Below are 11719 nucleotides of genomic sequence, written 5' to 3' on the forward strand. Positions count from 1 at the left end.
CTCTCATCTTCATCAAAACAGAAATGCGCAGCCGCTTTTATGCAACAGACGCCGTACGCTTACATACGGAGATACACTAAATATACATCAGGCAAAGCTCCGTATTAGTTCCGTACTGCTTCCGTATTGGTCGGGCAGGGATACTACAATTGTAAGACATTATCCGTTAGCCAACAGTGCTGCAGTAAAGTACGTGGGTCACATTGCTACCCCCACCCCGCACACACACAGGCTGATGGTAGGCGACAGGGCTGCCATACCGCAGAACAAGACCATCTCTGCATTTACTGTTTGACAGCTAAGTTGAACCCATGAGCCTTCAGTGGACGGCAGGTGCATGGTTAGTCAACTAGATACTCCAGACTCGCGGACCTGCTGCATGGCACAATGCAGACTTTCAGAGAATGTGCTAATGACACAACGTCACCGCAACAGCAGCAGCAACAGCACCCTGAATATGGGCTAGTTTCACTGTCTACCTTCCTTGGTCTTCATATGACTGACGGTGGACAGCGAAGCTCTAAGCTGTGGACATTGAGTCATGATGTTGTAGAGGTGAGGGATGGTGAAGAACGATACAGCGTACCCAGTTCAGTGGGATAAAGCATTTATTATTCTTTATTTCCACGATGGCCCATGGCCAATAAGGAAGATAATATGATTCAAATCAGTCCAGAATCATAATTATAAAATCAGTCTATCAAGTAAGGAAACCAACACATTGCAGGGGGATGGGGTTACGATGGGGTACAGAGTGAGCTACTACAGGAGCATATGGATGAAAGAATGAAGCTAGACGCCATTGATTTAAACGCATGCTTGCTATTTGTTTCACGCAGGTCGGGGGGTAGTTGGTTGAAATTGTGAAGGGACAGGCTGATGGGTGAGTTGGTGTGTCGGTATGTGTGTGATGATCTCAATGTGTATGTTCTCATGTGTCGTAGTGCATATGGCTGCTCTGTGATTGGTCGTGCAAGGTGAGGCTGTTGCAGGTGAAGGGGAGCGCGGATGTACTTGATGTTGTGGGCAAGAGTAACCTGTCGTAAGAGTTGCCGGGAGACTAATGTGGGGAGTTGGAGATGATGAAGAAGTGAGCTGTGATGGACTGGTGCAAAAAGGGGGATCCGCAAGCGGATACGGGCTGCTCGTCGCTGAACGCGTTCCAATTAGTCCTTCTGTGTGCGGGTGGTGTTGGATAACACGAGACTGCCGTACTCTATAACCGGGCGAATGTAGGCGGTGTAGATTACGAGCAGACTGGGGGTGTTAAGTTGGCCTCGTGTTTTACGAAGTTGGTGAAGGAGTTTTTTGGATTTGTTTATTATGTGCGTGACATGTGAGTTCCATTGGAGGTTGTTTTGTAGTATGATTCCAAGGTGACGGTGTTCGTTGACTTGCTTTAGGGGTGCGTCGTTAAGAGTGATGTTGAGTTGGTGGTTTGGTGTGAACGACAAGGTAACGGTCTTTGAGGCATTGACAAGGAGGTGCCATCTGCGCAGCCAGGTTGCGGCAGCTGAAACGGCTGACTGCAGGGACAACTCCGATGTCAAACGGCTCTGGTGTGTTGCGATGAGCGCCGTCTCAGCTGCAAATTGGCTGCACTTTGTGTTCGAGTTGGTGCAGGCAGAGGGCAGGGCAATGGTGTAGATCAAGAACAGCAGGGGGCCTAGAACGGATCCTTGGGACACCCCTGCTGGTATGGCTTGCCACTCACTGAAGGCGTCGCCGACACGAACACGTTGACGGCGATGGGTGAGGTAGTTGACCATCCATTGCAGGGCGGTATCCTTCAGGTCGAGGTGTTGCAGTTTCTTGAGGAGACCGGCGTGCCAGACTCTGTCGAAAGCTTTCGAGAGATCAAAAAAGCAAGCTGTGACGGAAAGACCTTTATCTCGGCTCTCGGAAACCTCGAGCACGAGTCTGGCGAGCTGGAGTTCGGTGCGATCATTGGCACGTACACTGGATTGATCCACTGGGAGGAAGGGTGTGACGTGCTTGTAGAGTCGCTTGTGGACGATCCTCTCCTGCACTTTACTGATAACGCTGAGAAGTGATATAGGCCTGTAGTTTGTTACCAATGACCGTTCGGCTTTCTTGTATAGTGGGCTCACAGTGGCATCACGCCAGTCCTGTGATTGTTCACCTCTCCGAAATGACTCATTGAAAAGTCGGGAGAGTGACGGCGACAGCTCACGCGCCGTGGTCTTGAGGAGTCTTGTTGGGATGTCGTCAAACCCAGGGGCTTTGCAAGGATTAAGGGCTCCTAGGAGCTGTTCTACCTCGGCGGGTGTGGTGGTGATTTGGGCAAGCTCTCTCTCGCCGGATGTTGGTAGAAGGATGTCGGGGACTGGCTCGTTGTCAACTGAGACGGACTTCTTGCTTTCTGAAATGAAGAAGCTGTTGAATGCTTCTGCCTGCTCTAAGTTCGATGTGAGCTTCTTGCCATCATGGTTCAAAGCTGGCATTTCCTTTCTTGGTGAGATTCGAAGGGTCTTCATAAGTTTGTAGAGGTTTGGGCGGTTTGTATGGGTTTGGTAACAGTGGTTGTCGGCATTGGATGATTTATGAACGAATTTGGACTTGGCACTGCGGAGAAGAGTTGTTGTTTTGTTTCGCTGAGTTGTGAACTGGTCCCAGTCTTCAGCCGTCCGCGTCCGGAGGTATTTCCTGTATAACCTGTGCTTTGTAAAGATATTATTTAGCAGATCAGGCGTCATCCATGGGCGTTTTTGAGATACTGCAGATGATCATTCTAGTCAACCGGAGTTGAGTGCAGAACTGGTGTGCGGTGCGAAGTAGAGTGTCACGCCAGAGCGACCACAGTTTGGTCAGCGAATATGACGGCAAGTCAATGTCGGGTGGCAGGAGTTGAGTATACGCCAGCGCTTCTCTCAGGGCGCCAACGTTCTCTGAATTCCAGTTCTAGGTCCAAGGTGGCAGGTTACGTCTGCCACGCTCATCTGCTGGTGGCCGCGTGGAGATAGTTCCCTGGATTGCTAGGTGATCTGAACACCCAAACGGTGCTCTGGAAGAAAGTGTGACCTCCTCCGGAGGGAGATTGGAGATGACTAGATCGAGGCACGAATTTAGATGGCCTCGGTAGATGTGGGTGGCAAAGTTTACATGCTGATGGAAACCATATGCATCGATAAGATAGCTAAGTGCGTCACCAGCTCTGTCTGTGACATCAGAATCCAACCAAGAGCTGTTCTTGGAATTTAGGTCGCCGAGGAGGATGAATGGCACTGTGGTGTTACATTTACCGAGACACAATTCAAGTTCGCGGCAGAATAAATTCGGATCAGAGTTTGGTGGTCGATACGTGCATCCCACGGTGACTGTACGATCTGAGAGTGTAAGCTCTACCCACAGTGACTGGGAGCTTGGCATGACGACTGTTGTTAGGCGTTTGTGGCAGCTAGGGGCATGTATGTATAAAGCAACACCTCCACCCATCGTTTCTGTTCTGTCCTGTCTGTAGAGTGTGTGATCTGGAATGTCATAGAATGAGTCCCGCTCCATGGGGTTTGCCCATGTTTCGCAGACCGCAATTAGTGTGGGCGTGATGCGTGTGATAGTGGGTATGAGCTCGTCCATTTTGTTGCACAAGCTCCTAGCATTAAATGTAAAAAAAACTCATTCCTAGGAAAATTAGGTAAAGAAATACAACATGCTGGAGCCGAAAGAAGACATAGGACAAAAGTATAATATTATGCAAGAAGGCGAAAATGGTGTAAGTGCGAGGATATTACAGTACAACACGTTCCGTTCTGTGTGAGTGGATATCTTGCACTCATCTAGGACTGTCTGGGTTTGCCTTTTCTCATTTTCTTGTTCCTGGGTGCATTGGCAGTGGCCCCGCGAGGTCTTTCAGGTGTGACACTGCTTCGAGGGCGTTTGGAGCTATGCACTTGAAAACCGTCTGAGTCCGTGTCAGAGTCGCTGCCGGACTTGGTGAGCCGGCCTTGTGACATTGACTTGCGAGGTCACCAATTGCCTTAGCTGGCAGCTGGAGCTGTGTTTGCGAATCTTGTTGTAGGTTGAACGGTCTGGGCGGTGATTGGTTGAAGTCAGGTAATGGGAGTTCCTCAGATTCTGATGAGCAAGCTGATGCAGCCTGATTTTCCGATGATCCGTGCTGCGACCTGGGACTTCCTTGTGGGGGCGAGAGGGTGTGCTCTGCCCATTCCAGGCTCCAGCTGTAAGCTGTGTAGCGTCCTTGGTGGTGTTATCGGCTGATACGGTGGGATTCTGTTCCTGTTGTTGAGCAGTCGAAGACCCTGCGCTGCCTGCAGTGTTTTGGGGTGGGGATGCAGTAGTCCCTTGTACAGGGCGCATACCACGCTCCGAGAGATTTCCTTGTTTGGTAGCGCAGTGCTTCGCAATACATGCTCCGTAGAGTCGCATATCCTGCACTTGGGCGTTTGGCCTTGGTGCCGGTGTAAACGCGAAAACGGTTCCTCCGCGAAAATGGTTCCAGGCATACACCGGTTACCCCCTGGGACCGTTTTCGCTAGCGAAAACGGTTCCACCCTAGCCGCGAAAACAGTTCCTCCGCGAAAACGGTTCTTCCACACATTTCCTGCATCTATCCCTCTTGGAACCGTTTTCGCGGATGGGGTCTCACCGCGAAAACGGTTCCAGCTAGCCGCGAAAACGGTTCCTCCGCGAAAACGGTTCCACACATTTCCTGCATCTATGGACCGTTTTCGCGGATCGACATGCATCCGCGAAATCAGTTCCCAATCATGAGTTGTGCTTTCGGTTTTTTTTCTTCAAAACGTCCTGAAGATGTCTTCTCTTGGTGGTAATCGGGCGTGTTACGACGAAGTCTTGCAAGCGTTGCTTGCAAACGCCTGCCTCGTTTCCTGCGGACGCGAAGAGGCGTAGAGCAATAAAACGCTTTGCAGTCAACTTCGTCTTGGATCGTGGGGTCCTTTTTCGCCAAACAGATGAAGGCCTACCACAATGGATCACAGACGACGGCCAACAAAAGGAGATCTTGCATCCATGCCACTCGCATGATATGTCTGGTCACCTTGGCCGTGATAAGAGAGGAGGAAGGTCTGTGAGAGGTGAGTAACTAATATTACTTGGATTTATTTATTTTCAGTCTCAAATCAGTGAAAGTCGAGAGGATGGTAGTGTGTGGTGTAAGTAAGGGAGTTAGTGCACCACATTTAATTATTATTACTTTCAACCGTCTTCATGAAGGCCAACACACAAAACTGACCACAACTGACAAGGCTTCTGTTGGCATATCAGTACAGTAATTGACCCGGATTAACTCACTTCATATCGTAAAATCCCGCCAGAGCGCCCCTACCTCCTCGTCGCTTCAAGTGGGGAGAGGCGGATGGGCGAATCCTCCTTGCCGCATTCAGTGCAACATGAAAAAGTACTCACCCTACGAAAACTGTTCGTGCATCTCGTACACCGACCAAAGGTCAAGAGCCAGGAGTCGTACAGACCCGTCAAAACTCAGGGTTTGTGCGATCCCTGGTCAAGAGGGTACCTAGGGTGGGCACTGTTGCGTACATTTCCAACAGGGTCGAGCACGCATCTGCAGTACAGTACGGCATCACAGACTGCGACAGAGTCATACGAGGATACATCCCTGACAAGAAGTCAGGGAGGGGCGGACAGGAGAGACGGAGCGCTCTGGCGGGATTTTACGGTACATGTAAGCACGCACCTAATTTTCCACCATACATGACTGTAGAGACTTTCAACCCGGGTTGAAAATTCTCATGTTAACACAGCCTAAGGCCCGTGTTCCGCTGCGGCTCTGCTGCTCCGGGGTACATGCAGCGGAGCAGCGCGGTTCCACTGACACTCGCCATTCGCGGTACCGCGGTCGTGCTCCACACTTTTTGATGATGTTTCATTTGCCTGCAAGTGCAGTGCTTGAACAAAGGAAAATTCAAAATTTAACATTTCCTGGCATTTTCTGGAGGTCACTATGGATACATTGACGGTAGCAAAGTTTGTCCAGCGCTGTGTGAACTGGATCACGGTTTGCCAGTGTTATCTTGCTGCAGAGTGTTGGAGTGTTTTGAGTCTGCCTTGTAGAATAGTGGTGCATACATGTATTTGCTCGTATTACAGTCATGTACAATCATGTATGTCCGCGGCTTTTAACACTCAGTAAGTCTACGTCAACTATCTGTACAATGTCATGACTGTATACATGTATCATTATTACAGTACAGTATACTCACTCAGCGTTATTTGCAATAATAATAATTTGTAAGAAAGGGTTTGCTCCCCACACTGGAGCTCGCGCTATTCCGCCGACTTTACTTGACACTTGACTGACTCACGACTGCCATCCAGAGCACACGAGTCCATCCGTTCTCACCGTCCAGGAGCGACACGGACTCACGCTGCTATCTGGTGTTCACGAGGTGTTTGTGGCGCTGGAAACGGAGCGTCTCAGTAAGTTTGTATCCCTGGTGATGTTTGTGCCTGGAGAGCACTATATAAGTGGTGCTCTTCAGGCACAATCTTCCTCAGCCTACTCAAGCTCAACTGATGAGGGGTGAATTCCCCGAAACACTGTGTATTGAGCAGGGAGTGGTGCTTTCTTGCAGGTATGCCGAGTCGATGGTTCGATGGACTTCTCGTGTGCTCTGGATGGCAGTCGTGAGTCAGTCAAGTGTCAAGTAAAGTCGGCGGAATAGCGCGAGCTCCAGTGTGGGGAGCAAACCCTTTCTTACAAATCATCGCCGAAGCCGCAACCACTACTTCGTAATAATAATAATAATATTAATAATAACTCTAACGAGTTAACGTGGAGAAATCTGTGGTTAAAATAGAAATCGTTATACAGAAATCGATACATAATAATTATACTGTCCTATTGAGCGTTGAGAATAAGTGAGAATCGTTACCTTTGGTACACGTAAATCAGTAATTTTTTGGGAAATCGTTATAATTATATGCGCCTCGTTAGAATAATGGCTTTTACAGTAGTCTTTGTAGCATGCCCAAAAGTAGGTTGTTGTTTGTGTTTCCCTTTAGCCGACTTGTCCTTCCTCCGATGTGGATGGTGTGGTAGTTTCGGCAGACTCCGTTCAGCAAGGAGCGGAAGAAGCTGATGTAAGTTGACCTTGCCCAGTGCGTATTTTATGCACTTTTCATGAGTGCGTCGTGAGCTTTCAACCTAATCTTTGTAGCATGCCCCAAAAGTAGTTTGTTTGTGTTTTCCTTTAGCCTACTTGTCCTTCCTCCGATGTAGATTGCATGGTAACTGGCGCCAAAAAATGGGTACAATTGGTGGGTACCTCCTCGTGGTTGTACCTGGTAACCATTGTAGCACGCCATAGAAGTCTTGAATGCATCTATCGTGTGTTACATTGGGCTAAATCCCACCACTTTCTTAGGCTTTCACTTTCAGACAGTGATGTGTATTTAGGACCTAGCATTTGCTTTGTTCATATTGTAGTTATATGATTCTTAGGTATGTGTATGGGATTGAGGCCTTTGGCATCTGGTTGGTGGATCTGATCTATCCTCCCCACCGTTTAGGAGCTGCATCTGACGCCTGATCATGGGGTGGTAGCGTCCCACGGAAGCGGAAAGGTGGTTCTTGACCAGGGAGTTGTACGACTCCTTGTTCTTGACCTGCCCGGTACGCGAACCCGTCGAATTTTTTTATTTTTTTATTAGGTATGTGTATGATGTGCTTCTGTGTCTTCTGCCTGTAACTTTATTTTAACTCTGAAAGAGCAGATTTGATCCTTTATGACTCCTTCATTTTCGACACATTCTCTGTACTGGACACATTGTTGCAATTATTCTATGTAAAATAGAAGAAAAACACTAGGGAACGAGTTATGAAGCAATTATCCACGACTGCAACAAGATAATAGACAGAAAGTGCGATAACAGGGCACACACCTGACAGGCTACTGAGACATTCAGTTTTGTGCCCTGTTAGCGCACTTTCTGACTGCTTATTATCTTGTTACAGCCATGGATAGTTGCTTCATCACTCGTTCCGTAGTGTTTTTCTTCTATTTTACATTTGTATCCGAGCAATTATTGTACACTTCCTTTATATTTAAACTCGGATACTGAGCCAGTTATAAATGTAAAAAAGAGAAGAAATACATGAGAACGAGTTATGCAGCAACTATCCACGACTATAATATTCTTATTCTTTGTTTAAACTGGTGTCTTTCTTTATAAGTACGGTTTTCTACTTCTATACGTTTGAATGGCGTTGTGACATGCATAGTCATGTATATCTGGTGTGGATGCATGTACATTTTACAGAAGGGTTTATGCATGTACCGTAATGTCGTGTATTGTGTATCAGGCGTATACTTCAACCAGACATTTATTTGTATGTCAGCATGGAAACCAGGCTTCTATTGACTATACAAGACAGGCTTTTTAAATACAAGACACTAAAGTATGCACGTTGTACAGGTGTCCATAACAAAGTGGGTGTGAACATCCCCGGTTGGGTGTTCATTGGGTGGTATACATGTACGTTCACATGAGACCAATTTAGTCCAATAATCAATGGAAGACAATCGCCTTTCCAGATTCATCACATTGTATAGAGCTAATAACAACTCCTACTGTAGTAGCTATTAGCAAGCATTACAATTACTATGATTCTCAATCAAATTTTCAGCCAGGAGCCATCATCAGGATTGAGGAGAAAAAACAAGTGAGGTGGACCTATAACAGGCAACACAAAGTGGAACGAAACTACACCATACAGTAGAGTCGCGCGCCCAAGAACGTTGTTTCCAAGGGGTTAGCCTGGGACGTTCTTATTTTTCAGCAATCTGGCTGCGTTCTTGTAGCACGTTCTTAGAAACAATCAGTACTGGATCATAATAATGTATCCCACAAGCTTCCAGAAAACCAACACCGCCGTTCTTAGCTTTAGGCTGTGGCGTTCTTAGAATTTCAGGCTGGACGTTCTTGGGCTCCACGTTCTTCAGCGCGCGACTCTACTGTACGTGATAAAATTGCACCATCCTTTCGGCACAGGCACACACACATACCCATGCACATGCCAAAACACTGAAACACCCACTCATACTTACACTCGCCCAACACTCACTCACAGAAGCTCACACTCCAAATCACACCCAAACACGTGTAACTAAAGACACACACAAAAAATACCAATGTGCCTGTAAACAAGGTGTGAATAGTGGTGGGACTATGACAAAAGGAAAGGAGATGAGATTCCTTCGCCAGACTGCACTTACACTACAACATTGTGCTGACCTACCGGTATATAACAATGGCGTGAACAAGCACACATGACAACAGGACAGGACAGTGGCAACAGAAACAATCATCATCATCCAATTTTTCACATTGTCAATTGTCAAGCAACACCCAGCCACGATCACGGTTCACCTTAGGATGGTGTCTGGAGATGTGGATTGCCTCCCTTATCCGGCGGTTCACGTATGACACTTCCGTTGCGAGTATGGATGGTGATGTGAAGGGAATGAATGGCGCTGTGGATGGATGTTGTAGTGGTTGGTGCAATGCGCAGTGCTCTCCCCAGGGCTTCTGCGGTGCACTGGCTCTCGCTTCTCGGTAATGTTCCTGGACTCGCTCCCTGACATACTCTGTCTCTCCCACATACTCCTCTCCACACAGTAATTATTGTGTCGGGATAAGTCATTCGGACAGCGAAAGTCACAGCCGCAGACACACACCCTCACCCACACACAAAGCAGGTAGCGTGATAACAAAGCTATGCATGTGTTGCCGACAAAGTTACGAAGGTAGAACTTGTTCTCATGACGACACTTGGACACCAGCTCTGACCTCTTGTAGAAGGAGCGGGTCCCAGGTAAACTCTAGCTTTATGGCCAGACACAGACACAGCCAAGATGTTAAGAGTATGGTGCAGCTCCACTAGCTCCACTAAGTTCTTCACGTAGGCGTACAACATACATGACTTGAGGAGTTCTTCACGTAGGTGTACTGCATGGATGGCTTGATACTAGTAAGTGCTGACGGTGATTCACATCCAGAAATCAAATCCAGATCTCCATAATCTCCATACTTCAGCTAGCCATGTACTGAAGTACTAGCTGTGCAGGTTAATATCTCACAAATTATGCTAAATGTCTCGGCTATCTGTGTTGACTCTCTATTGTATAAGCGATACGAACGCTGTCGATGATTTGCATCTACAAACCAAATCGAGATGTCCATCAATGTTAGGTAGCCATGTACGGAAGTACCAGCTGTATAGGTTCTCACAAATCCTGCTAAATGTCTCCAAGCCAAGTGCCAGCAGTACAGCTACTGAAAAATTGTAAGGTCTGAGAGGAAAGCCATAAAATAAGAATTCTCACAAACTCTCATTAATAATTATCTCGGCCATCGCGAGTGATTCTCTACAAAGGCAATGGAAAGCAACAGTCACAAACTCTCATAAATATCTCGGCCATCGCGAGTGATTCTCTACAAAGGCAATGGAAAGCAACAGTCACAAAAGTCTTCGAATAGTTTCCCAGTACTGGAGCAGTCAAGGATGTACAGACTGGAGCCTGGAACCGTTTCCGCGGATGATCCCAGTTGCTGCAGTCCGCGAAAACGGTTCCACAGTACAGTAGACACAGTGGACAGTGGTCGCAGTTGCCTGGAACCGTTTTCGCGGATGGTCCTACACCAGAAAATTAATCCCTGAAACCGTTTTCGCGGCTAGCCCGGCTAGTCATACATCAGAAATTAGTGGGCTGTGGATTCCAGGGGGAAACCGGTGTATGCCTGGAACCATTTTCGCGGAGGAACCGTTTTCGCGTTTACACCGGAACACCCGGAAAGTACCTTTTCTGTCACGGGTTCTGATGTACAAGTAGCTGGGGATGGTTTTGCCTGCTGAGGGCTTGAATGTGCCAAACCGTACCCCAAACGCGACGTGTACACCTTCGCGTACCGTGAAGCGCCCATGCCTGATGCGACCCTGTACGTCACCGTACGGGGAGAGAGCAGCAGCAAGTTATTAGAGAGGTTCTGCTACACGGAACTACGTACTAAATTCCGTGTCAACTGCAGTGAAGTTTGACACGGATTTTTCCTACGTTGCACCGGTTCTGCTGCACGTAGCATGCTCGAAGCATGCACGAACACCCCGCCACATGTACTCTGTACGCTCACTTTTCACACGGAGTCCAGTCCGTGTGAAGCGAGCTTCACACGGAAAACGGTATGAAAAAATCCGTATCAAACTAAATCCCGTACCGCGGCGAAGTTTCCATACGTACTTTGGCACGTTATACCGTGTGGCAGAACCTCACTATTATTATTATACCGGTACTCAATCTGCGGACAGCATGCTGTTTCGTTCTTTTTGAACTCATCAGCGCAGCACAGAGAAAATGAGGCCGAACCTGATAGCAATGGAAATAAAAATTTCCAATCAGGCCCGAACGTACCTTGCCAGAGTGCTCAAACTGACAAGTCAGTGAGCTCTGCATAACGCAAACAGCAAAGGCACTACCCCACGCAAGAGTGCTCAACTGCTACAAGAGCAGGAGCGAAATACTCAATCTGCGGACAGCATGCTGTTTCGTTCTTTTTGAACTCATCAGCGCAGCACAGAGAAAATGAGGCCGAACCTGATAGCAATGGAAATAAAAATTTCCAATCAGGCCCGAACGTACCTTGCCAGAGTGCTCAAACTGACAAGTCAGTGAGCTCTGCATAACGCAAACAGCAAAGGCAC

Source organism: Sycon ciliatum, chromosome 13, assembly GCF_964019385.1.
Source record: "Sycon ciliatum chromosome 13, ocSycCili1.1, whole genome shotgun sequence".
In the NCBI taxonomy this organism is placed as follows: Eukaryota; Metazoa; Porifera; class Calcarea; order Leucosolenida; family Sycettidae; genus Sycon; species Sycon ciliatum.